Source organism: Chroicocephalus ridibundus, chromosome 3 (assembly GCF_963924245.1).
Source record: "Chroicocephalus ridibundus chromosome 3, bChrRid1.1, whole genome shotgun sequence".
In the NCBI taxonomy this organism is placed as follows: domain Eukaryota; kingdom Metazoa; phylum Chordata; class Aves; order Charadriiformes; family Laridae; genus Chroicocephalus; species Chroicocephalus ridibundus.
The window spans coordinates 5,759,745-5,784,777 of NC_086286.1; the positions used below are offsets into that span (position 1 = coordinate 5,759,745).

Here is a 25,033-nt window from a genome sequence, read left to right on the forward strand (position 1 = left end):
TGCTACGGGAGCATAGAGCAGCTGAGGAACAGAGAATTACCATTATACAAACCTTCTAGTTCCCGGCTGAACAAGACAGATTTCTTGTAGAAACTGAAATTGTGAGCAGATGCAAATCCCTAATATGTGTGACAAAGAAGTGTCACAGCGAAGTGGAAAAAAACGTCCAGTATCAGAGCTCTGAGAGGATGAACCCAAGAGGAGCTGCTGCCCCAGGTGTGTGTCTGTGGGGTGCATAGAATGAAATCTAGGTGAGTGAAGTTATTTTACTGACAAAAAAAAAATCACGCACAGAAGGTGGAATGAGCAGGTCTGACTTGTAGGGACAAGGGAAGGAGGCAAATGGTCCTGTGCCAACAGATGCCTTTTCTTCTCTCCACCTGATGCCATTCAAGGCAGTTTGCATCAGCTTCTCTGCAGTGGGATGCAGTCACAGGGTAGGTATCAAACTGTGCCAAGTGGTGGTATCCCACTGCTTTGAAACGCAAACTTCATGGGGAAGAGCAAACAGAGATCCTGCCAGGGTACGCGGTTGATTCAGTTCAGACCCGAATACTTGTTTCTTCCATCTTAAGAAGGAAGGAAAAAGAGGCAAAATGAGAGGAGAGCGAGTGAGCCCTCGCTTTGGAAAAGAAATTCTTGCTTAATCCAGGAGTGGGCAAAGTTGATACAAATCTTGATTTGATTAGCATGTATATGAGTCATTTAGCCATTTATCTGTGTTTTTCCCCTAGTGCTTTTGTCCTAAACTTGTTATTTTTCCTCTGCAAAAGTGAGGCAGCAATCATCTGCTTTTCTGTTATCCTCTGAGGGAGGAGTTCTGCAGGTGCTGAATTGCAATCAGAACAGTGGAGAACGATCGCTATGATTTACAAGGAGGCTTCAGGTCAATACCCTGCTGAGGAAGAGAAGGAACAGGTTCTGATCAGAGAAAGATAACTGCTTCTGCCTGAAAGTTAAACAGGTGCCCTTGAGGGGAGACCACACAGGGATCACAGGTTCAATCAGTGCCAGAGATGCGGTAATCACTAGATGGGTCATTTACCTAAGTAGTCTAGAGGTAGCAATAACTATTCATTACTGCAGAGCTATCAAAATGATGGTTCTCTTTTTTCCTTCTTTTCATGGGCTTCGTTCCTTGAGCATATGCAGAGCAAACCAGGAAAGTCATTATATTAAATAGCTCTTAAATAAGGTGGAACAATGAGCTTGGTTATAAGTAGTTTTTATAAATGGTACTGAAGAAGAAAAAAAAAAATCCACAGAGGACAGTCTACACCTATTAACACAAATGACTTCCACTCGTGTGTTTGGAAAGTTCTTAGTCCAAATTAACTGAACTTCCTACATTTGAGTGACTAATATCTCAAGAGATTGACAGTCTTTCCTTTTGAGCACAGGAGTAAAAGAAGAAGAAGATGGGCATTCAAATCAGTGTCATCTGATGAAGGGTAGACTCCTGCCAAAGAAATCTGGAAGTTCAAAGTGCCTGAGACACCACCTGGCACAACAGTCAAAACAAGTTATTCAAAGCTGCATGGTTAAAGAGAATAGGTTAGAGAGGCCAGACAGTTGATACCCATTAGAGAGAGAGCTGTTCCTGTGTTGATAAGGCTAGTCTGTTTGCTTAGACATTCAGCTGGAACAGAGAAGACTTGTATTCAGTTTCAGGTTTTATAAAGACAGCCCGTGCTCCCTGGACAGTTAGTTACTTGACCTCTTCTGTGGTTCCTATATGAGAAATTGGTGTGATAGTTCTCTTGCTCATGGTCATGTGCTGGTAACCAACAGAAGAAGTCACTGCTAAGGTGCTCTAACTCCATGCTCCATCCTCTAAAAGATAGTTCAGAGAAACAAGGATGGATGTTTCCTTTCTGTAAGCTTTGCCTATGAAATATGTTCTCATTGAAAGCCATTAATCAAAGCATGGTTTGATGCATGGTTATTTGCTTGGTCTAATGTTTACTGAAGTCAGCAGAAATCTTTCACTGAATGTTTAATGTCTTCCTCTCCCTGTCTTTCTGTGATGCTTTATGGTCACTGGCCCAGCTAAGGAAGAATGCTCGAGAGTAAAAGCCCTTGGGATGAGTATTGAGGCAACAAGGATCCAGAAAAATTAATCTGAAGAGTTACATAGTTCATAGCTTAAATGTAATCGTAGCCCTACAGTTAAGAGACAGTGTTAGCGTAAGTACTGTTGCATCCATGGTGGTTCAAAGGTATAAGGGAAATAAGGTTGTTTAAGTTCTAAATCAACTTAACGTATTTATTCTTACTTTTATTACACTTATCCTCATAGTCTGAACTGCAGGACAGAGTGCCCAAGAATCTGAACACTGACCCAATTCACCTTCATATTTCATCGGTAAAGCAATTGAATTTTGAAGTTGTAAGTGCCATCGTTTGAATTTCTGGAATTCTTTGCCTGAGACATAACCTTCATTAGATAACACTGTCCTGAATTTGCCTTATTTTCCCACAAGACCGGATAATAATAACCTAGAATAGAGTCTGTAGGTGAGGAAGAGAAGCAGGAGGAGCACATGATACAAGAAAGGCTGTGTCCAGCTGCAGCCCACCCAGCTCCGGTCCAGGACGAGTAACGGTTGTCTTAGCAGCTTGCTCATTGGGAAGAGCTCAACGCCGTAGCCTCTGAGTGGTGAGATTCAAGCCCTGGGGGCACCAGTGTCAGCTCCATACAAACTTAAATGTGCAAGGATGTGGGCAATGCTGAAGGAAGCCAGGGACGTACTTCCTGAAATTGCAGGATTTTGCTTTGATGGGAATGAGGAAGATTTCAGTTTTTGCCTTTCCTGGAGAAAAAAAAAAAAAGTGTAGTCTCCTTTCTCTCCCACTCCTGTTCTGTGATTCACATATCCTGACTTATTTTATTATAACTAAGAGCTACATGATGAACTTCTCTAGTCATCATTTTGGTGTGTTTAGCTCTTTTCTTATCAAGTGCTTATTTAGTAAATATAATGGAACACAATTTGTAACTACTGGGATAAATTCAACATGTCCACAGAATGTTTTAAGGGGATTTATTGTAATCTATTTGTTTTGTCTTTCTGCTAATAGTTTCTGGAGTGATTTTGATGCCTCTAAGACAAATTAACTCATGAACCTGGGTTGAAAAGTAGGGTTTAGTTCTAAAGAACAAAATTCCTAAAAGGTCTTCAAGTTCTACAGCTACAGGATTTTTATTAATGAAATGAGCAGCACACAGGAGGTCTTCAGGTAAGGCGCTTCCCATAGTATGTGTATAAGTGAAAACGTGTCTTGAAAATTCTGCTTGGTACCTGCTTGATCTCACTTGATATTTATGCTACTATCCGTTATGCATTGTCTTTAGGACTATATTTTCTGTATCGTATTAATGCACAGCAATAAATGGTGCAACAAAATTAAAAATTACTGTAATGAAAAATGGGAATAAGATCATGTACTTTTGCTATGACTTGCCTGGTTTGTAGAGATAAGGGAGTGTATGAAATACAATGTTATCAGTTTAATCTATGTTACTTTGGACATCACGATACTTATAGTTCATTAACAGGAACGTTTTTGCTGTGTAGGTTTTATAACAGTTAAGTTGCTTAGCAACCTTAACTCCAAGATAATGATGCCTTGCTGCCTGTGATTAAAGAATGTTTTTTTCCTGTATTCTGTTTATGATATATCTAGCTTACTTGTTTGCTTGTTTGCAAACTCTGTGCCTCATTTTTCATTCCAAATATAGCAAGGTATGTATGCATTCCTTGAATAATTTTGTATTTAAAGTTCACCACAGTCACTTACTCGAGTGAATGCAAATAGCACAATAGTATTATGAAAAAAACCCCACACTGTACAGTAATGCGAAGAACACAAAATGGAGTACTGATACTGCCAAATAAATCCTTAAAACCTTTTCAGCAGAAGTGCGTTGCTGTAACTGTGGATAATGCTCTAGTTCTATGATTTAATTCTCCCCTTAAATAAATAAATGGAAAGCTATGGGACTTGCCCATATGCAATGCTACACCTTGGAAATGATCCAAAAAAGTGAAATACTGTACTTTAAGTGATAGTAGATGTCTTCTGATGCTGCTAGTGGATGGATCAATTAGTTGAATAGTATTTATGGAAGTCCATTGGACCTCAACACTAACAGTATTCCGAGCTAATATCTGAAGGATGGCACACATTAGAATGGATATTGGGTGACATTATCTATTTAATATATTTCAAATGATTCTGTTAATTCCTGCAGAGCTTATCACCATGGTTACCGTGACAGAAATTAAACAAAAAGAAAAACATTTAAATTAATCCATCCTGAATAAGATTCCAGTGGGATCAAGAGTCTCATTTAAGTGTTGGGATCCACATTGAAGAGTGACAGCTCTTCAGCTAATAGTATAACCCATGCCTGCTGGAAGGAGGGTTCTGTCCCCAGGTTTGGTGTCTCTCTCATAAATCACTTTCCAGATTGCACCGTATAGGAAGTGGTGGTTTTGGAATGGAGGCCTAGATAGGAGCTACTGATGTCAACTGTCTGCTTCCAATAGGCTGGAATTAAATCAGTGATACTTCATGGTGTCGAGATTTGTAAGCGAAGCGCTAACATTGGCATGGATGCAATATAAATGGAAATACGTGTATGCGACAGCACCAGAAGTTACAGCAAAGTAAGTGTTACGAGGCTGGGACTTGTATTCAGCTCTCAGGACGCTGCTCGCAGGACACTGTACCCAGTAGCAACATTGAGAAATACGCTGTTTAAATCCAAATGAGAAAGCTTGCACTCTGATAAGAGCACAGCACGGGTGCTTTCTCAGTGCAAGACCCTCCATCCGAAACCCTGGAGGATGGCAACAAGTTGCAGCATATCACATATGCCAGTCCTTTCCTTTTTCACAAACAGGAAAGCATACATTTCAAACAAAACAAACAAACAAAAAAGGCAAAACAGACAACGTATAGCGAGCTTAGCTAAGGCTTATGAAGCTACTGGAGTCAAAAGCAAGGCATCAGCGGTCAAAATGGGTATACGGCTTGTCTTTGTGCTTCAGTATTACTTTCAATCTAAATTCAACTGTCTTCAGCCAAGAGATGTGAACAACAACTGTAGTGTGGCATTTACCTACCATTTTGAAGGGCTTCTAATATCTCGAGTTGCTTACAGTTCCTAACTGTTTCTTTTTATTTAAACAATTATCATTACTTAGGAATATGGAAATTCTGATAGAGCATTTGGAGTAGGTTTTTAGTTACTGAACTTTACTGACTTTCAGTGCAATGTTGGAGTTGTGAAGATATCACAGAAAGCAGGAGGGGAGGGTATCTGCAATATGCAATTATGTTAACGTCTATAGTGAACTTTATGTTACAGCAGTTTCTCTAGACCGATAATGTAAGATCTCAGCGTCTGCGTAGTGAATTCCTGCTGGATCAGTCTGGTATTTCTTGAATATTTTTGTTGAAGAATACAGATGTGTTACCTCAATAGAAGTTGGAAGTTGTCCTGTGTAGGATATAGTCCCTCTACATGAAGCTTTTGTTTCAAATGTCTACCTTCCAGATGTATAACAAATTTGAGGTTGTGTTTGGTGCTTAGTTTGAATGGAAACCCTGTCTACTCATCCTATTGTTGCCATGGGATCTGAAGCAAATTAAACAAAAGTATTCTTCATGAGGAAATTCATGCAACCAAAATGCAAAACCTTGATAAGAGCAATATCAAGGCATAACAGGAATATAGTAATGTCAAATAAATACCATCTTGAGTGACAGGGAATTCTGATAAGTTTAATTCACATTTACTTTACTGTGTGTTTTGCACGGTTATACAAGTGAAAGCATGGTTACGTGCTTACATCAAATAAGCATCGTTATACAAGTAAGTCTTTGGCATCTGGAGATACCCCTTTGCTTGAAATCAGGCATCAATTAAAACATTTTAGCTTACGCTGGACTAAGTATTAGTCTGTACAAAACAGTACGGTGAGAAACATCCAGGAAGCTGTTAACAGATGTACAAGGTTGAGGATCTCATCCACTGATAATTATGAATGAAATTATCAAAATCTGGAGTACCTGATTTCTTTTTGTAATGAGATCCCCAATGGGGTGTCCACGGTGGTAATGTTGGCTGGCTCTGGAGTTAAAGGTACATTAAATTATAGCGAGTTGTAATGGGACATGAATCTTGTATGAATCACCAGAAAACAGCAACTGGGAATAACGCAGTATTTTTAAGGGAATCCCTGTAACTCATGTAGTTAGTGCATATGTAGTCACAAAGGAGTTTTACTCAGCCCAGAATTCTTCCCAATGACCTCTGGTATGTAAAAAAGTTTAAGCAAATCAGAAAGATTGCATTGTCTCATAAGTTAAAACATTTTCCATTTTTTAATTATAGCTAATGTTTTTCCACTGGAAAACATTTCCCACAGGAAGACTTTTTGACCTTGGTAGCATTTAAAGACAAACCTATAACTTCAACAGCTGAATGTAGTTTTCAGTGGTAGTGTAGAACATCTTGAAATAAAACAGTCAAAACAACTCTCACATTATACGCTCACTCAAAATTCAGGTTTAAAACCTTCATGGGGAATCATATTTAATATTTAGTTAAGCATTGCCAATTATCTCTGGAACCACAGAATAAAACAGAATTCTACTACTTGTCAAAGTGACGTGGAACAGCCTATTCCAATATGAATGAAGCTCTGAACATAAGTAATCCTTTTAAAGAATAAAAAGGAAGTACATTAAAGGTTCAGTGGCTCTCATTAAAATTAGTTATTCCTAAGACTGATCAGGAAATGTGATCCTCTTAAAGCGATCTCAAAGAGGATACTGTCATTTTCATAATTACACGTGACCCCAATTTATGCTAAGATGTATGTAAAAGTAAACTACATCTTACTGCTATTGAAATATTTATAAGCTTTCCAGCTGAGCGGTGCTAATTAAAGCTTTATATGCTTAAAAAGAAAATTTAAACTAGTACTTTTAGCTTGGCTTTTATGAAATCCTTTTCTTTTCCAAGATGTCATAGAGCAGCACAGCTGCAGCGGCGTTAGTGCAGAAGGCCATCGTAACTGAAGAGTACCTCAGGAGCTACTATTGCCATTGCCTTCAAATTTCCCACAGCTTGCTTTGTTGGCATTGGTAGAGTCTAATTCAGAATCTTGGGGTTCAAATCTGATTATTTCATTTGAATGTTTCCCAAGGCCTTTAAGAGTAGTCATGGTGAGTGTAGAGCACTGGTCAGAACACCAATAGCTGTTATCCCACTGTCTGTGAGCTAATTACAATAGATATTTTTTTTGGCAATCGAGATTTTTCAATTTCTGTTTCTCCGCCTACACTCTCGGAGCAGTAGTTTCAACATAATGTGACTATTACTTGGTAACATTAATATTAACATCAGGTTAAAGTTAGGTAATATTAAAGGAATAAAAAAAGATGAACTGGAAGCTAACTTTTAGAGATAAAATGTCTGGTTCAGGCTTACATAAAGCCTCTGGTGAGAGAGAGGGCTTCTACAGCCCTTTACATACATTCATTAAAGCCAGAGTTGGGTTTACGCTGAAAGCTGCAGAAACCTAAAGGAAGCCACCAGAAGACAGGGCCAGTAAAGTACTGTCAGGTTACTGGTAACCCAGAGCAGTTTCTTCTCCCAGATCAACCCTTGTGGCCAGTGCGAGGGGAGGATGGCATGGGGTAAGAACAAGGGACCGAGGTAGAGGCGATTCCCTTTTTTGGCGCCAATGCTCTTGGTAATACCAGCGCTGCAAACTTAAACTGTGTGTGGAACTATAAGGTACTTGTCTTTGGTATAAAGGAAATTCTGCTTGAGGATTAAGCAGAAGAGAAAAAAAAAAACATTTCCCCCCATTCTATGACCAGTAATTGCTCTGTTGGGAAATGTATTGTTCTGTAGCTTGAATTCTGGGCAGAAAGTATGGGGTTTTGGAGGCCTTGTTTCTACCAGTCCCATGGAGTTTTCCTCTAAGGAGAAAGAAGAGGACCAGAGTATGTACACGTGTCTCTGTATGCTACACAACTGCTTTGCACCTTGGTAGTCGGTTGGGCTGTTCTGGGGAATAAACGGGGATGTAATTCCTTAAAAAGGAAAAATACGTGCCCTGAAACTAGTGGTTTCGAATGTTTGTCATTAGCTAAATGTCAGTAGCTAAAATAAAATTGCTCAGTGTTGTTATTACATGATAAAGGTGACATTCGGCAAGTGGAGGAGTACTCTTCCTCCTGTAGGGTGCTACAGCCGCGCGTGCTCTCGCTGTTGGAGCACTGTGCATCAGAGAGCAGCTCTTTATAGGAAGGTGGCTTAGGTACTGGAATCTTTCAGTGCACACGTCTTATATTCTTATTGAGCATGCTGGATGCTTGTTTTTCCATAATAAAGGTGAGCGAGGGTATGCCACCACAAGTTATTTCTTGCATATTTTAGTAGTTGTTTGTGCTGTGAATGGCTGCTGGAGATGTACAAATTGCTGCCTTATTATGAGGAACGCTCTGCCTTCTCAATCTACCTTCCCTCATCTTCAAGTTCTAAATGAGATTTTCAGCTATTTTTGTCTGTGTTTTTAAGGATTAAAAGTTAACGCTATCTTGCATATACCTTCCTTTGTTTTTGTTAGGTTAAAACCTACAACTTCTTGAAGGAGGTGCTTATATCAAAGATTAGTACTTACAAAAACTGTTAAAGCTGGATGTAGCATTTTATTCAGGTATTGCTGTGCTTGTTTTTAGTTAAGCTGCATTCTAAAGTAATGTCACTAGTTTTTAAAAGCTTTATTTCAATACGTATCATCTTTGACATATATAATATCTTGGTTTTATAGAGCTATTTAACTTGTAATAGTAGCGCATTGATGTGATACAAATTAATAGCTTTCTTCCTAATTTGGGCAATCGCGTTAATATAACTGCATAAAGTAACATTGTCTTATTGCAATAATATTGTAAAATGGTACATCTTATTATCACGTTTACTGGGCAGTTAATACTCTGTTTGGCATCTGACAGTGGTCAGACAGTTCAGAGCACAGATGGCGTGGGCCCAGAGCACCGTCCGGTGTTCACCAGCTCACGTATACCTGGAGAGAGCAGTGAGCGCTGTCAAGGGTGGTTTGAATCTCTTCCAGTTCCTCTTGGTTTACTTTTTTCTTACTTTCTGATCTTTCCCTTCACTTTTTCTGTTTCCTGTTGTCTGCAATTATTTGTTTCTTCCTGCATTGCATAGGGAGGACGCTTCAGCCTCGCGAGCTGATTTCTGCTTGTCTTTAAGAGGAGACTTAAAGTAACGGTGGCCAAATGAGAATGTTTCTGAAAGATTAAAAACGGGGTGAGTACATAGGATACTTTCTAACCTCCATCTGCTGAGGAGCTGAGAGACTTCTTGACCTAGATATAGTGCCTGAGTATTTAATAACCCTCAGTGGTTTTATTTGCTATGAAGTTGTCCAGTCTCTCTTAGCGCTCCTGTAAGCGTTTGGCACTCACCATACCTTTCGGCAAGTAGTTCCTTAAATCTGCTCTCTGCTACACGAAGAAAACTCCTTCATTTGTTTCCAGCGTAGCTCCTAATAGCTTAATTTGATCCCCCACAGGTTTTGTTTTGAAAGAGGCAATGAATACTTGGTCTCTATCCAACCTCCCTATACCACTCATGATTTTGCAGGTCTTTGTCACACCTCTTTTTAGTCATCGCTTTTTCAGACTAGAGAAAAATAGGTATTTGACAAGTTTGGTGTTTTGGTTTTTTTTATTAAAAAAAACCCCAAACTTATAAAAACATTTTAAAGACTTTCAGAAAACACTACTGCTTATGAAAGATGCCATCCATTCTGTAGAATGATGGGCAGTATTCTGCTTTGCTCCATGTTTAATAGATGGTTGAGCTATCCGCTTTTCTGTTTGGAAATGTTTTTATCATCACTAGCAGGGGACTGTCCCTTTACTTGGGTGATAATAATCCATACCATAATGAGGTTCATAATCCGTACTGTAACGAGGCTGTTCTGCAGGCAAACAGAACCACCCAAATAAATTACAGCACCAATAATTATTCCCAGCTTTGGTAATAAATAGTTAATAGAAACAGACTTTTCAATGCATTTTAAAAAGACTGTCAGTCGCAATGGAAGTAATATCATTCTATCTGCTCTCTGTAGTTACTGTTCAGAAAAGGACGTGTTCCTTGAATCTTCTTGTAGACACAAAATAGGAGCCTTTGCCGAACTTGGAACGAATCTACAGTCTCAGCACATGACAGTAAAAAAGAAACAAGCAGAGAGGCAACACCAACTTGACATAATCAGAAGAATTGCACTGGCAATTCACTACTTGGAAAAATCCAGCAGTTAATTAAGAGATGATTATTCTTTTTGGGCACTTCAGTATAGAATAGATTACATTATGGGAAAAATACCATGATTCTGGCTTTTGTCTCTTGTCATACAGGCAGTTGACTTTTTTTGCTTAGTTTAATCATAGAATCACAGAAATGGAAGAGGTTGGGTGGGACCTGTGGAGGTCACCTATTCCAATGCCCCTGCTCAGGCGGGGTCACCCGGAGCACGTTCCCCGGGACCCTGTCCCATCAGATTTTGAATATCTCCAAGGACGGAGCCTCCACAACCTCTCTGGGCATTGAACACCTTCACATAAATAAACGTTTCTTTATATTCAGCTCCAGCTTCCTATATTTTAATATGCATTATATTTTAATGCGTCCTGTCTAGATACCAACTGAGAAGAGTGTGGCAGTTTTCTTTGCTGAAGGTCAGTTGTAACAGGAAAGACTGGAGTGAAGAAGGCATGGAGTACCACGGTCCTTTCTGTGTCTTTTGTCATCAGGTCCCCCTCCCATTCAGCAGCAGGCTCATTTTCCCTAGACTTCTTTTTGCTGCTGATCTACTTGTAGAAACCCTTCTTTTTGCACTTCACATCCTTCAACAGAATCAACTCCAGATGGGCCTCAGTTTAAATGTAACAGATGATTTTAGATAGGTTTAGCTAATTCCAAAGCCTCTTGCAAATCAGTCTGGCTCTGGCAGCGGTTTCAAGACTGAGTTTTACAGATGCTACTTGAAGAACCAGGAGTTTAAGAAAAGTAAAATTGCAATTTCCTAACCAACACAATTCTTGCTTTGGACCTCAGTTTCCTGAAATGTAGGAAATCCATTTCTTTTCAAATTCATTTTTGCCAGCAAAGCAAATGGGACTCTCCTGGACCTGGTATAGCTGACAAAGCACTTAGAAATGGAACGACCCATAAAACAGAATAACTTGTTATATTATTCAAACTCTCTGCTTTTGGTTTTTACCCTTCTCTGTAATTTGCCCTTAAAAGAATGCATAATACTTCCTGAGGAGACAAAATGTTATTGTCGCTCAACTTAGCTGGAGCGTATGTGAAACAGGTAGCTTATTAGAATTAGCTTATAATCAATATAAACTTTGCTAACTATAAATATTTAATTGATTTCTGAGTAGGCAGTAAAAAAAATATTTTGTATGGATGGTTCAGTGCTCTGGAAGTGCTAGGTCAGAAAATTCCTTTGCCTCACAAATCCCTATGACAGACTACAGCACTGAAAATGACTGTTGAGCACAGTATGGATCTAAAGTCCGTGTATTTCACTTTTAAAATACATGAAACTTTTAAAAGTTTAAGAACTCTTAATGCTTTTCCTCTAACTGACTATTTCTTGATTTCGATGTGCTGACTGCACATTTTCCCCCACTAAGTCACTTATATCATGAAACAATCTATAATCTTATTTTTTTAATACAGAAAAATATATAATCTACTCCCAAATGCAAATTAAGTAAACAGTGATGAATTGGGCCCACATTCAAAAAAAAAAAAGCCACTCAATGAAAAGTTTAAGCAAATGCTCAAACATTTTACCATATGGAAGTACCTTTAAGCATGAATTCAGAATTAACCCTGTATGGGATTAACGTGCTGAACTGGGAAAGCACGTCACGTTTGTAGGACAAAAATGTGAGTCTCCAGAAGCCAAGTGTAACAGTTCTATTTATTGACTGATTCGTCGTCCTCTTTTATAGCGACAGTAAGGAAGATGAGATTGGGGAGTAGTGCAGCCCTCCACGCTTGATCTGCAGGCAAAGAGGTATTCCCGTCTATACATATGCTTTACTTGCAACTTGTAGTTTTTTGATGCGTGCATTAAAAAAAAATGTGTATACCATATGTGTGAAATGAGAGGCAGAAATGACCTTTTACTACGATTTCCATGGTGACAGTCCTCACTTTGGTGTCATTAAACTGTTCATTAATATTGAATTAACTACAAGGGACATCTGGAGCGGACATGATATGACAAGTGAAAGTAGGAGAAAGCGAAACTTTGGTAAAGATTGTGCTTTAAATTTTTTAGAGGTATCTGTTTTAGAAAAGCTTTGCAATTCCATTGTCCTACACTGTCAGCGTGCTTTATACAAGGCAAGCAGCATGTGGGGAAAACAAGTACTTGCAGCCAAGGCTGTTAACTCGCAGGGAGGTTACGTCTTACATTCTTTATCTTTGAATTTCATTCGGTGTGTCCTGGATATGAGAGGAAAAGAAACTATGCACTATTTCTTTCACAAGCGTTTTTATTTTTGAGGTATACATACATTTATGTGTATTTCTAGATATCATACATCATTCACATTAGCAATAACTGAAATAAAATGTCACTCAGTTCTCTACTTTTATTCGTAATATATAGGGTATAAGTTAAACAGTCTTGTTATGCTGTTCTGTGAGCAACTGAGCTGTATTTGCAACATTTGTTAAGACTGAAATCCCATAAATAAAACATCTAAGAACTCAGATGTAAAACATCTAAGAACTTATCTACTTTTGAGATGGCACGAATATGTTCACATATTGTATGAGCTGAATGAATCTGGGCTTCTTAGATTGAAGAAAAATAGGTTGTTATAATAGGTAGCAGCAAATAGTGTGATCATCAAGAAAATGCGCAGTGTATGTATTGACTTTTCACAATCAGAAGTAATGGCCCGTTCTCTGTTTAGCAGAAGACGCTTCAATAAGTATTTAAAGATTCTGCTTTGTTAGCTCTAGGAATTTAGTAATAACAGGTGAGAACTCCAGTGAGTGTCACCTGTGAAACCTCGTATTTAATGATATTTAATATTTGTTAGATTTCACAGAAGACAAAAAGCAAAAGAAGGAACGGTTGTGTAGCGAACATTTACGTCTTCCATTTGTTATTGTTAATAATTTTGTATCTGTGCTTCTTTTTTTTTTTTTCTCTTTTTTTTTCTTTAATTGTTGTCATTCAGGGAGCCGGCTTTTTCCAGACTAATGCATTTGCTTATATTTATGCACCACAGTTACTTCACCCAAGTCAACATGTTTCTGGAATTTGCAAACCTGCAACCAAAGCACGTGTCTCAATAATAAGTAAATCTGATAGACTCTTCCCAAGTACAATAGCTGTCAAATGTAATGCAAATACAATTATTTCGTGGGGGCTTTCTCGGAGGAGGTGGGTTGGTCAGAGTTTACTATTTGTGAAATGTTACCATCTCTCCACCTAAATTCTAAGCCCCAGGGGAAGCTGTTCACCATCTCGTCGTAGGTGGGCCACTGTGGAGGCTCATTTGCCTTGGCCACTCACAGCAAACCAGACTTCTGGCCCAGGCGCTTGTGGCTAATGTTTGCAGATCTAGAGGACTTTGCTGTTGACCACTCAGCTCAATGTATGATGTGAAACGCCCTCTTTTCAGAGCAAGAGTTTGTTTTAGAGTAGTGTCCAGGATTTCTTTGGCAATTATTGATTTTGCTAAACACTGTATCAAAATAGCGGGTTTAAAAGCAAAGATCGCTTTTGTCATGAACTGTTTGCTTCTACTAAAAAGTACTGTGTATCTTCTTTTCAGTACTGTCACGAGTTTCTGGCTTAAAGCCGAAGAGGTCTCATTTTGAGCCACCATATGGTTGTGAATTAAAATTTCTTAGGTAGGCAATTTTTTAAGACAGGATAACTGAGGTCTAGTCTGTTGTTGTTGACTTGTATCAGTCCTTACAAGCATGGCAGGCGCAGCGTGAAAGCTCTTTTTTCATAGGGATGACTGTTCCATCTTATGCTAACGTTGCCCACATTTGGTGACGTCCTTCATTATATACTTTGAAGAGTCTTACGTTCCTGATTAAAGCGCATACACACCCACTGAAATTCTCTCCAACTATTGTTTGATTTAGTGAAAGTGCCATGGGCACCACAATCGCTTTAACCTTTTTTCTAAACGTTTGCCCGACTGTATTTCACGTTAGCCTGACCTGACTTACCCACATCTGAAAGGTCGTGTCAGGTTTCATTCACTGTCAATCAGTGTAGTGTCTGCGGATAGCCCAGGGCTACGTACACGTCTAGTGAAAGTAGCTCTATGCCTTGGGTTAGGATTGCTGCAATTTGACCTGTAAGAAGAAACCTTGCTTCAGTTTTTATTCTGCAGATGCTGTTTCTTAAACCAAGGAACCCAAATTCTGTTTTTTCCCTATAGTTCTTTTCTTTCTTATATATAAGCTGGCTACTGAAATATTTCTGTGGTTTCTGAAAAGCATACTGGTTTTTTTCTTTATTAAAAACAAAATACACACAGTTTCCCTCCTCTACCCACTGAAATACTGTCCATGACTACTGATATAAATTGTGTTAATGCCCCTCGTTGTTACTTTGTCTTTGGAGCTATTCTTGATCTACTTTATCTTCCAGAAGGAAACTCTTACAAAAAAATCTTTTCTATAAAGGGAGAATCTTGTAATTCTTCAAAGAAACAAAATTTCAGCATCCTCATTATCATTTTGTCAACATTTGCAGTGCAACTTATTGTGTTCAGGTAGTTCCTTATCCCATTTTAGTTTTCCTTTTCAAGGTATTGCTTTTTCAGTTGGAACTTGACATCGCACTTGAAATGGCATTTACGACCATGGACGGTATTCAGCCATCATTAAAGGCAGTGGGCACTTTTGTCTGCAGCAGCTACCCTTTGGGACTGAAAACCTATTCAGACTTCTCTCTAATCCTGCTCGGACGCAGGAATGTACTGTGAGAATCTGACAAGACTCTAACATCAGACCAGTTTTGACAGTGTAATACGGTTTACTTATATTAGGCTAGCATAGGAGAAAAAAAAAAAAAGTCAGGTTAATGCAAACGTCCTAAACCTGTAGATATCATTGCTGTATTTCATTTGAATAGCATAATGTGAAACTGCGTATAGAAGGTGATGGCCAATTAAACATAGGAAGACAGGTAGAGACAGATCTTGTATGAGGCTGGGTAATACATACGAAAAAGTCTGCTGGCAGAATTATATCAGTAAATGAACATTTTGGCAAGAATTTATGGGTTTGGTTAATCAAGTAAAGTCAGTTGTACTACCAAAAGCACTGTATTGTCACGTCCCACTCTCAGTAAAGAGGGGGGGTAAATGATTTCAGATTCGTAAATTCTCAGCAGCGCGGACTAAGGTGAGATAAATCTCAAGGTCCATACACAAACATTTATTAGCTTCCCAAAATGGTTAGTATAGGTCTTAACAAGTCCACGATAATCGGTTAGGTGTATAACAAATTACGGCAAAGGGTGAGGTATTAGGCGTGTTACTTAACAACAGGGATAGGACAACTTATGGCAAGAGGTACTCAAGGTCGTGCTTAAGGTCGTTACTTAACAACTAACTGTTACTTAACAATTCTAAGAGAAAAGAGAAACTGAGGGATAGAGAAAGGAAAACACAGAGAAAAAGACGGAGATAAAGAGATCACCGGTCCCGGTTCCAGCGTCTTTTTCAGGGAATCTTCTCAGGCATAATCTTCTTCTTTCTTGGAAAAATCTTCCCAGGCACGGTCTTCTTTCTTGGGAAGAATCTTCCCAGGCACTATCTTCTTTTGTTTCTTCTTTGTTCCCCCCCTAGGGGCACTTATTTTCCCTTTTTACGTTTGCTGAATTAGCATGGTCCACCCCCCTTGCTGAGGACAGCCTCGTCTCAGGTTTCTCCCTTCTCCCAGGTGACGTGTAGCATGATTTGGGTGGAGAGAGGAGTGCCACAGTCATACATGTTTAGCATGATCTCTATAATCTTCATTAGCATATGCAGGGTGTGTGTTTTCATATGCATTTCGTGGATAATGAAGCAAAGGTCACTCATGGGACACAATGGCCTCGAGAACTGAGAACTAGCGAGCTCACCAGAGGAGTGGCAGAACTATCCTGTCTTCACAAGACAGCTCTCCAACACTTCCAGGCGCCAGAAGTGTGAGCCTTATCAGTTCTTTGAAGGCCAGGCCTGCATTATGTATCGCCTTGCGAGTGTTTGAGGCATTCCATTGAAGGCTTGGAGGGGCTTCTGCCCCTCGTCAGGGAATTTACAGTCCGTCCCTTACATGTATTATCAGCTTTATCGTGTCTATTCTGGAAGGATAGTGGAGAATTAATAAATAAAAATAAAATTCACTAGCGTTTCTAAGTTGGAACTTTTTTTAGAGTGGCTTTAAACTGATTTTTCAGTAAACGACTCCTGCTAGGATTTCTGTTTTCTGGGCTTTCATTACCTCCTATTCATGATTTGCATTCTGCTGGCCTCCTTAATCTAGGTTTTAAATCATTTCTATCATACCAAGATCAAACTCTCTCATCTTGGTATTATAATATTAATATGCTTTGTTGTTTTCAGCTTGGCAGTCTTGTTCAAGAATGTACATCATTTATATTCAGGTAAGACTTTATTTGCATGAAGAAGTTCAAGTGCAGCAGCTTTTCTATTTTCCCTGGAACGTTTTTCACATTTTAAACATGTAACCATTCTAGATCACCTTTTCCACAGCTTGTGTAAGGCTATTAAAATCAAATTTGCTCTAGGCAATAAACCAGCCTAAAGCTGAAATACTGACTGTGACCCTTTGGAAAGATGTAAAGCACTTATCAGAAAAAGCGTTGTGTCCCTTTGTCAATGTCACAATTAATTATTCTTGTGACATTGTACGTCTGGCACGTACATTGCCATCAAATGGACAGGGCGAACTTAAATGCATTCTGTTATTCCATATTTCATACTGAAACTATTTTAAAGTTAAGGAGCTATTGTTATTATAGAAAGGAGAAAATAGGGAAAAGTTACGGCAAAACTCTGCTAAGGCAGATGTGGTCATATATTTCTAAGTCAGCTGTTAATCTAGCATTTTAACTTCTCATAAACATTGCGGTGTATAACTTTTGATGCTATCTTAAGCGGTATGTTTAACCAGGAAAACAGGAAACGCAATTTATCTACCGGTAAATTGTAGCTGATCGTGTGATTGTTTAAGGTGAATGTTACCGGCTGCATCTAGATACATGGCTTCGTGCTAGGGGACCGATAGAGAGTTGGTCTGTCAGCTCCACTTGAACTAACCTCATTACTCTTGGATTCTTCCCTGAGGCTATTTCTACCCCATTTTGTACAACTAGAGCAACATGAAGGCACTGAAGTTTTGCAGAGAATTGAGTCTATGACATGAGCTACTAATTTATCTCACTCTTTTTTTCTTTTCTCTCTCTTTTTTTTTTTTTTTTAATCCGGGTAGCTGGCTTTTTTTATGCAGGAAACTCACTAAGTTGCCCAATTAAATTGTCAGAAGGAGCATTTCATTATTAAGGTTTGAGAAGGCACGTTTGAGGTGTTTCTTTTGTGTTTTTAAATCTGTTATGATTAAACGATATTATTTTTTTTTGCAACATTTCATGTTACTTAATTTTTAGGGTGAAGTTAAATATGGGAAATGATCAACAAATGAGATGAGTGTCAAAACCAGATATCACCATGAAAATTGTTTTGCTACCTTTACGGAGGCAGTCTATAATGACAACTCTTTTTAAAAATTAGAATACATGTGTCGTACACAGAAAGCTGTTACTGTTAAGGAACTACAGAAGTCCTTCACGATGAATATAGTATCTCTCTTTCTGTTTACCATGGTATTTACCTCTCCAGGAAAGTTAACGCTGTTTTCAAATGCAACTTAAGCAATGTCCAAAGAACTAACTGAATTATTTAATAAATCCACGCTGGTTTCAGGTGGATTGTGTATTGATAAACCTGTTTATTACTCCCCATGCAAAGCATCGGCAAAAAAAGGTTCAGTCTAAAATATGCGCAAGTCTCCAGCAGAAAAAGATTAGCAATAAAAAGCTTATGGAGAGCAGCCTATGATAATACTGTTCGTAGATAAGAACCGTCTTTGATATAGCTTCTTATTTCAAATAAAAACATTGAAATGCAACTGGATTTAGGCATAAAATGAGATAGTATTTCCAAAACTCACTACTAAAATAATTACATCTGGAAGCAAATATTTGATAAGCGCTTCTTACATACATCACAGCTATAGCTCAACACTTGAAATTGAACTCATTTACTAAGTGGCATCTTCACAAATCACATCTATGGGATATTGATTTGGATACTAAAAATGAGCAGATCCAAAATTAATGACCACTTTGCAAAATGTAGTGGTACTCAAATATTGTGGGGCAACTCTAGCTGTGTTTGGTGAATTTCCATTTCCACCTGATTGCTAGTTTAAGAACCAGGACTGATTTATCAGCCTTGGAAGGACTTTTCAGTTTCTTGCTCTGTCAGCAGCAAGAGACAAGACACTGACATTATTTGCTATTATAAATAACAGCAGCTTGTTGCTATTTAATTTTTCCAATACTAATGATGTTTCACCACCAGAATGATATTATATCATAATTTAAAGAATTTTATTGAAAATTTCCAACCATGACATGAGAGAAGACTTACTGTAAGAAAGTTTTTAAGACTCAGGACTTAGAAATTCTCTTTCATTTGTTCTCCCCATTTCAGATGCTCCATGTTCAAATGTATGTCATTGACTACTTAGGTACTGGTGACCAGCTACCAGAAAGGTGGAAAGAAGATGCGAGATGTTTGTGGATCAACTAATTACTAGTGAATCCATCTCCAGTAAGACAAACATGATTTCTGTGAGGTCCTGGGGACGAATGCCAGGCAATGTATCCCGCGGACAGTCCTGCTCCTCCCTGAGCACACGACAGGGTGGCTGGACTTTGCTGCTGCGAAGTGTAGACCTGACATCTCCTGCTCCTTCTGGTGACGAGCCACTTGGGAACATGCGGCTCTCGCCATTTGTGGTGGCCAGGGTTGGACAGCCAATTTGTGAATACAGGTGGCTGCACTCTTAAGTGCATAGACATATTTCTTTTGCCTTCTGCACGTGTAAGCTTCTCAGTGGGAGCTGCCCTCTGGAGACTTCTTTAAATTGCCTCTGGTGATTTATATGCAATCATTTATAACCACTGTGGGTGCCTCCAAGGCTGTCATCTGATCTCTCTCTTGCTCCTGTCCGCTGCTTCCCCAAGTATTACCAGTGTGCCCCAGAGAGTAACTAGAATTACCGCCATTGCCCTGTCAGACTCTGCGGGTTGTTCATACAGTCAAATATCAACCACGCTGTTTGCTGAAGGATGCCCCCATCCAGGAAACTCGGGATGCACGCAGTGACTGACCTTCGCTTCCTGGTACTGTTCAGTTATGTGGATGGTGTATGTAAGCTTGGCCAACCTCGTGACCGTGGCACCCAGAGGACAATTAAACCAGGTTCTCAGCTCCTGCTGGCCTCCACGGCATTGCTGTCGCTCCAGATTCCGCGACAGCCTGCCTTGAGCCTCCTGAAAGCTGCTTCCCAGGTAGTCACTTAATGCTCCAGCTCTGAAGGTTCCCTTACGAATGAATGCGTGGGACTGCTGCTTATCCGTGCTGCCTTTAAATAACTGGGTGGATGCAGTCTGGATGTTAGTAAAAAAATAATGGTATTTAAGACAATTTTTCAAATTTATTAGCAGAGATAATGTCCCCATTTATAATGACTATGCAACACGGTTTGTGACTGTGTTGGAGGTACTAAACCTTCATCCTGATAAACTATACTTTGAAACGCGTTTACATGTTTTGAAACATTATTTCTCTGTGGTTTTAAAAAAAAATGTTTTCTGCTTCTGAAAATAAACAAGTTATCAGTAAGAGGGTACATTTTGTTATAAAACTGTTTTGTTTCTATTCAAACAGAATGTATTTGGGAGACAAATTTTCTTAATTTGCTAACTAACAATGTCATTCTTTTTCTTTAGAGATAATTCTAACACCTAATAACCCTGTAGGATACTTATTAAAATAGAAGAGATTAAATTCTAATGAGCACACTACAGGCCTCTTCTTGAAAGGGCTTCTAGGAAGGGATCGCTGTAAGAGAAAAAAAGATTAAATTAATTTTCCAACCTATAACGAAAGGCAGAGTGTAGTGCATAGCTGTAACGACCTCCATGAATAATCATAAATTAAGTGGTGTTTTGCTGGTTAGCCAGCCGTTTGTCCCTATGGATGCACAGGCAGAAAGTCTGCATTTTCTGCTGTGTGTAACTGTACTACTTCTTGTAGACAAGTACTATTTTTAAAACAAAGAAGATATCAGGACCTTTGTCAAGCTTGTAACCCATGGAAGAGGATACACAATGCAAATGCCTCCTGCATTACTGTACAGACGATGGTCTGGGAGGAAGATGGCATTGTAGAGCCATGGGGATAAGGCCACCAGATCAAGGAGATCCTCAGAGGAGAATGGGCAGTGACCGTCACTGTAGTCCTACCCAGCTCATAGCAGGAGTGAAGCGTTTTATACTCCCTGCTTCCTCTCATGCTGTTAGCACCTAGGCTGCGGATTCACTGTAGTAAATGAAATTCCTTATCTCCAGTAAATAATCCACTCTCAGTGAAAGTAAAAAGAGGGTCTCCTGGTGAGTTCAATAGGAGCAGAATAAAGCTTATAATACAGTTCTTGACCAACTTGAGGGGAGGGGAATAAAAACAAACCTGATTCCAGAAATACTTGTGGATTATGGATTACTAATAAAAAGAATTGCACTGATTTGGGCACATTAGGAAAAGCCATTAATATACTAGCAACAAAAAATGTTGTAATGAGGTAAAACATATATTGAAGCTAAAGGTGATGGGTACTATAAAAAATGAAAGTCAGAATGAAAGCATTTTGTGAGAATTGGGATGTAAATATCCTGCTTTCCTAGTATATCTCACAGTATAATATCAATGGTGCATTAACATACTATTTAGTAACACAAATCAATAAAATACAATTGATGGGGAGGAAATCTTAATTACCATCATTCAGGCTGAGTATTATTGTGAATCTCCTATAAAACCTGTATGAACTAATTTTTGCCAGGTAATATAATTAAACTAAAACCAGTACACACAAACTGTTATGATACCCAGGTGATCAAAGGTAAAGCACTTATTTACATTACATTAGTGTTCTCCCCTTACACCAAACAAACAATTTAGAACAATTTAGTTGAGAGGAAAGTACTGAAGTGGATATGGAGTATATTGCATTGAGATAAAAGAAAAATATAGGGAAAATGTAGATATGCTTTTGCAATGCTGGAAGCATTATAAGAAAAGCAACAGGATTATGCATTGTATTTCTGTAAAAATAGAAAGTACCACTAATGGAAAGGCGAGCAATAAACAACATGAAAGGTTAGGTGGAGTAAACAAAATGCAAGGGAAGACAAAAGAGTAAAGTAAAATTAGAAAGGAAAATAACCTTGATAGTAACACTGCCATTGCTTCAACCAAGTTGAAAGACATCCCCCCCTTTTTATTTTTTCCATGTCAGACTCTATACGAGTAAAAAGATACAGGTTTTTGCCTGAAAGCCTTGCAATCCAGCACGAAGCGCAAAATGAACGTAGCGCAAGAAGCGTATAGAGTATAGGTGGTATGCTCGTATAGTTTTATGCATTGTGGTACATCAGTTGATTGAACTGAAATTGTTTAAACTATTTTTTAAAAACTTGACTGTAGGTGCAAATGCAAGAAGGATGATGACGATGATAAACTTCAGCAAATCCAGCAGGGGTTGGGACAGGTTGCCCAGAGAGGCTGTGGATCCGCTACCCCCAGAGGTTTTAGCACCCAACTTGTAAAAGCCCTGAGCGCCCCAATGTGCAACCTTGCTTTAGGAAAAACTTGGACTAGAGACCTCCCACGGACACTCCAGCCACGGTGAGTTTGTGGTTCCTTAGTTCTGTACAGCTGTGATTCTGTATGTATCGCAAGCACCATCTCACTAATGTGAATTAGCAGATGCACTTTTGTAACCGAAATGTGCCTTGAGCTTTGCCTCCGATCTACAAAAGGTGCATAGGAATTGATGAATTTAAAAGAACAGATCAATCAGAAATGGTGAGAATAGATGATAGCCATCAATAGACTGCATCGTTTGGAGTGGGGATAAAAGCCAAAACAACCAAAGAAGAGAGATGGAACAGCAATCAGTTGAAAAATTCATTCAGTTATTTCTTGTAACGTATGAACTAAACATATATTTATAGTGGTATAATTTTACCGATCGTGATGATGCATGATATCTCTTAAAACAAAAATAGTAAGATGCATAACATTTTCATTTAAAATAGCCTAGCTTCTCACCAATAACTATTTTGTACTAGCTTTGCACTATATATAATTTTAAAATTTTGACTTCTCTTTCCAATTCGTACATGTTTTATCTGTTCTCTGTGCTTATTCTTTCAACTCTCAACCATATCTCTTAGCTTTGTATTCTGTCTGGCTACAAAGTTGTTGTAAAAGACAAAACAGATAAAATAGCAGAATAATGAAAGTGGATGTGTCCCCTCTGGTGAGATCTAGATTTCCTCAGTGGAGTATATATGACCTTCTTTCATTTTTGACACTTGAAAGCTTTCTTTAATAATGTCATTTTAGTCTAATTTTATACAGTCAGCGTGTTAGATGTCTTTTAAAAGTTCTCCCATCTTTTATTGTTTATAGCAACCAATTAATTCCCAGCCCAACTAGTCCCAGTTGCTCTGCTGTATAGTGGGCATTTGGCATAGCATGTTGGAATAAATCACTCGCCTTCTGCACCTTGCGGTCTTAAAATACAAATCAAAGCATAGATGTAGATGTATGCTGTGACAATGGAAGAACCAAAACAACAAATTCATCTGTTTACCTCTTCTTATAGTGACCCCACGTAAACCTCTCTAATGCCAGATGTTGTTTTTCTCGAAAGAAAAGAAGCAGTCATTTAAGGGATTTATAATTAGGAAATATTTCTACTACTGCTGCAGATTAATACTATGCTTTCCTCTGCTAGAGCTGATCGCGTTTAATTATCTACTGTCCTTGCAAAGCCACTTGATGATGTGACTCTCTTGATTATAAGGAGGTTGTACACAGCCAGCAGAGGTCAAGTTCCCAACGGTCGCGTAGTACGTCAGTGGTGCCAGTTGAAGTCAATAGAATTACTTTTATGTACTTTTGAGCACATGGTTAAGCCCTGCTTTTTTTCTTTTTTTCTCTGTTCTTCTGTATTGAGGTCACTTTGACTGTTTCATTCTATTTGTGCTTTCAATCTCCATTTTTTACTGAGGACACTGCAGGCTGAGCAGGAATTCCACATTTTCAAGGGGCATACTGAAAAGTGATTTCCTGCTTAAAAGTTTTCCTTTTTATTAAGTACTTTCTGGAGTACAACTTAGTTCATTCTGATACAGACTGACTGAGACTAAAAGGTAGTTCTGTTTCCAGCAGCCACTGGCAGAGGCCTGAGAAGCCTTGTGCAAGCACCTCCATCACAACTACAAACACCTGAACTCCTCGGCAGACTCCTCGGCAGCTGGGCCCAGGGTGCCAGTTTGGCATTCCGCTCTCCGCTCCATTGAGCTAGCTCCAAGGTGGGACGCTTCTGTTTTCTTCCTCTTTTCCTCTCTGAGCCAGGAATAGTTCTAAGAGCAGAAGGCAGTTTCAGTCTGGATCAACTGCTGATGATCTGGATCGTATGATGCCGATCCCAGAGAGAAGCCCAAGATGAACATTTCTGTCTTTTTTTCTGGGTCTTCTGCTGCACATAAAAATTCAGGTGTTTGAGGTTCTTTTGGAAACTCCGAAAGGCTCCTCCCTCCTTTGCCTTTGCAAACGTGGATTTTGATCACAGGCCACGGCTGGTGTGAACAGCAGCGCTCACCACACACGTCAGGTACAACATGGCAGCCGTTGCAATAATTAAAACATGCATCAGTCACACGTGGTATACAGAATCACACCTGATATTTCTGAACTCTAATTAGGTTTTGGGACTTCTGCAAAGCTTGGGAACACGTTACGCTCATTTACGTTGCAAGACTGAACTGCGTTAGGATACTGCTATGTTGAAACAATGTTTTCCAAAATAGTTGACTTAAAATAGGTCTGACTTCAAAGGATCTACAAATTTCTCTTCTAAATGTTTGTGATGCTCTAACAAATCAAATTAAAACAAGTGTATACATAAATACTAGAAAATAAGAATCTTAATTGTCAGAAGAGTCACTTAATAATGTGTGTATATTAGATTTTTTGAATAATTATCTCAATTTATTTGTTTTATGTGTTTAATATTTTATTTTGTACTATAAAAAATGACCATTTCTAGATAAAAGTATAACCTCAGTAGTTAAACTGAAATACCGTGCATCTGACTACTCATGAAATAGTACCTCTAGTAAATCATGTTAAGAAGCATATCAACAGTACAGAAACATTCTTCTTCTCTTTGTTTGAATGGTTTAACTATCACATTATTTGATGGACCAAAATGTATTTCCCTGACACCACGGATTAAAATCATAAAGCTGTAAGAAACACGTGAGTCTATTGCCTTTCATCTTTCCGTCTAATCACCCAGTTGGAGAAATGGGGCTTGTAGTTACTTGCCTTCTCTTCAGCTCACTTGCCCAAGGCAACAAACCAGAGAACTTACAGGTAACTGTTGATCAAACGCTTGTAGTCAGTTAACTCCCTCTCTACCTGTCACTAGGCATCCTTGTGTTCACAGAACCTTGACCCAGGTGGGCCAGTAGCT

At 38.8% G+C, this 25,033-nt stretch overlaps 1 long non-coding RNA gene across 5 annotated transcripts; it reads left to right on the forward strand.

The window, feature by feature from the left end:
- The first annotated feature begins 1,950 nt into the window (after positions 1-1,950).
- On the forward strand, positions 1,951-24,422 carry LOC134512474 (uncharacterized). Of its 5 annotated transcripts, none has more exons than XR_010070131.1 (6): positions 1,951-2,659; positions 3,082-3,240; positions 16,738-16,778; positions 18,910-19,772; positions 21,970-22,170; positions 23,722-24,422. It is a non-coding gene; the product is annotated as an uncharacterized LOC134512474 (long non-coding RNA). The 5 variants fall into 5 exon arrangements; XR_010070133.1 differs by having other exon boundaries at positions 23,725-24,422; XR_010070134.1 differs by having other exon boundaries at positions 18,947-19,772.
- The last annotated feature ends 611 nt before the right edge of the window (positions 24,423-25,033 follow it).